The 2,978-nt window shown below is 38.5% G+C and overlaps 1 pseudogene; it reads left to right on the top strand.

The window, feature by feature from the left end:
* Positions 1–1,265: 1,265 nt before the first annotated feature.
* On the top strand, positions 1,266–1,538 carry LOC112925656 (large ribosomal subunit protein eL43-like; annotated as a pseudogene).
* The last annotated feature ends 1,440 nt before the right edge of the window (positions 1,539–2,978 follow it).

Below are 2,978 nucleotides of genomic sequence, written 5' to 3'. Positions count from 1 at the left end.
TTTAAATTTCCTGAGGGAGCTTAATACTCACCCACGCCATATGGAGAGCAGTTTCCCAGTTCCCACTGCAGCACACCTATCTGAATATACTTAGTTTTGGTCTAACTTTAGCCCTCTCAATTGATTTAGAAACTGATAACCTCTCAGTGAGATCACTTTTTCATCTTGTTATCATTCTTAAAAGTGTTTAAATCTCTTACAGCATTCAGGCTTAACTGTTTCTTCTGGAAGTCACAAAAACAGCAAACACTTGATGAGAGAGAGGCTCTATTTGTAGGGATTTTCCAACTTGTTACTATCTCAAATTAAACAGTTCATTTCCCCTAAGTCACTTACAAAGTCTCCTTCATTGTTATGTTATAATAATAGAACTTCATTTATGTCATACTTTCAACTTACTATATACTATAGCTATCATTTAGATTTATTTTCCTAATTCCTCACCAGAATCTGAAGATGTCAATCTTTGCTCTAGGGTTTCTAGAAAGGTCTAGTTTCTTTTCTTTCTTCTGTTACCCACAACATAATTTTTCTTGCTTGATTTAGTTTAACATATTTAATTATTCCAGCCAATGGAATTCTTGGAGGCCATCCCATCACTATTCAAATTCTTCAAAGTAGAATGATGTCATATTTGAGTCACCCCCAAGGGAGTAGCTTACTTCTATGGGATGGCGCTCTGCTGCACATCCTCACTGCAGATTTCACCATCAGATTTATAGCCATAAAAAAATATTGTCTTCAATAACATGCAGCTCATCACAATTGCTTTTTTACTCTTGCCATTCTTGCTTTTCTTAGCCTGGTTTAGACCCAGGTAATTGTTTTATGAGATTAATATATCATTCATTTTATTTGCAAGACCCTCTCTTTCTGACCTTTTTCTTTCTCCTTACTGAAGAGTAAATAACTACACAGAAGTCTCAAGTGACTGAAGCAAAAATCATTTCCCATTTTACTCACTTTAAAATGAAACATTTCTGGGCACCTGGGTGGCTCAGTCGGTTAAGCATCTGCCTTCAGCTCAGATAATGATCTCAGGGTCCTGGGATTAAGTCCCTTGTGGGGCTCCCTGCTCAGAGGGGAGCCTGCTTCTCCCTCTTCCCCATCCCTCCCTCTGCTTGTGCTCTCTCACTTGCTCTCTGTCTCACATAAATAAAATCTTTAAAAATAGAATGAAACGAAATGAAACATCTCTATCATTTATTCATTCAGTCAAAAATATTTAGTGTCACTCTCTGGGCTCAGACCTAGCTTGTGGTGACATGGCTAAATGCATCAAGAAGGTCAGAATCCGTGGATAAATATAGACCCATTATGGTGCCTCCCTCAGGAAAATGGTGAAGAAGATTGAAATAAGCCAGCATGCTAAGTACACTTGCTCCTTCTGTGGCAAAATCAAGATGAAAAGACGAGCTCTGGGCATCTGGCATTGTGGCTTTTGTATGAAAATTGTAGTTGCATGGACCTACAACACCATTTCTGCCATCACAGTAAAGTCTGCCATCAGAAGACTGAAGGAATTGGAAGACCAGTAGACCATTTGAAACACTGCTAGCTGATAATAAATGGGTTAATTTATGTAACAAAATTACTTTTGCTTGTTGTTAAATTATTAATTAGATCTTCCAATTTGTACTGCTTAATTTGGCTTCCTCAAAAGACTTGGAAATTAAAAATCCTTATAATTTTAAAGAAATATATTTAGTGTCTACTCTGTGCCTGGCACTATTCTAAGTGCTAGGTATATAGCAGTCAACAGCTCAGGAAAACCTTTGTGTCATCTATTCAAGTAGGGGGTGGGGAGGGTAATGGACATTAAACAAGCATGAACATAGGAGGTAAGATGTCAGGTGGTGGTAGGGTTTTGAAGGAGAATAAAGCAGGCTAAAGAAAAAGTACATGCAGTGTGTTGCAGAACTGGGAGAGTTGCTGTCTGAACTAAAATAGCACAACACATACGTTGTGTAGAATACTTGTCAAGCATGTGCACTCTGGAGCCAGGTCACTTGGGTTAAATCTACTTGGGTTGTATAGAGAATAGCTGTCTGACTGTTCTCCTTATTTGCTGCTATGTAACAAATGACCCCAACACTCTGTGGTTTAAAATAATAACAATCATTTATTTTACTCATGAATCTGTGAGTCAGGAATTCTGACGGCACAGCAGAAAATGAGCATCTGTGTGCATGAAGTCTGTGGCTTCAAGGTGATGGCTTGAACAGCTGGGAGCTACAGCCATGAAAACCGGGGGCTCACTAAGCATCAACCCTTCTATACATGGCCCTTCCACTTGGCTCCCTTTAGCTGCTTTCAGCATGATGACCTCAAGGTCATCAGACTTTTACATGTGTCTCAGGACTCCATGAGCAAGTGCTCCAAGGGACAAGAAGTGGAAGCTGCCAAATCCTTAAGGCCTGGACCCAATGACAAAGTGTTACTCTTGCCATATCATATTAGTGAAACCAGACACAGAGCCCATGAGTTTCACAGGGAGGTAACTTGTCTCAGTGGAAGAGTGTTGAAGAATTTGTGGACATCTTTAGTCTGCCACAATGTCCTTGGACCAGCTCCATTAATTTCTCTACACCTCTGTTTCCTAAGTTGTTAATATGGACAATAACAGGACCTTAAAGGTTTGTAACAAGAATAAATTAGTTAATAAAAGTAGAGTGTCTCTAACACAGTAAGCATTCATAACTATTAACTGTTTTATTCTTTTCAAGCTATTTTTCATATTCCTTTAGTGTGAACAATGCAATTAAAATAACACATTTTCCCTTCAGACAAAGATTAGCTGGACTTTAAAGATACATGACAGTAAAGAATCTGACATCTGACGTTTCTTTTAGAAATGTGCAAACTTTGGCTAGCTTTATAATGAATAAAAATAGCTATTGTCCCTTCAATTTCCCTACCTCCTAAACACACATACACATACACATACACACAAAGTCCCACACTTTTTCACTCCTTAC

This window comes from Vulpes vulpes, chromosome 13, assembly GCF_048418805.1.
Source record: "Vulpes vulpes isolate BD-2025 chromosome 13, VulVul3, whole genome shotgun sequence".
Lineage (NCBI taxonomy): Eukaryota > Metazoa > Chordata > Mammalia > Carnivora > Canidae > Vulpes > Vulpes vulpes.
This window is presented reverse-complemented; position numbering and strand designations above follow the sequence as displayed.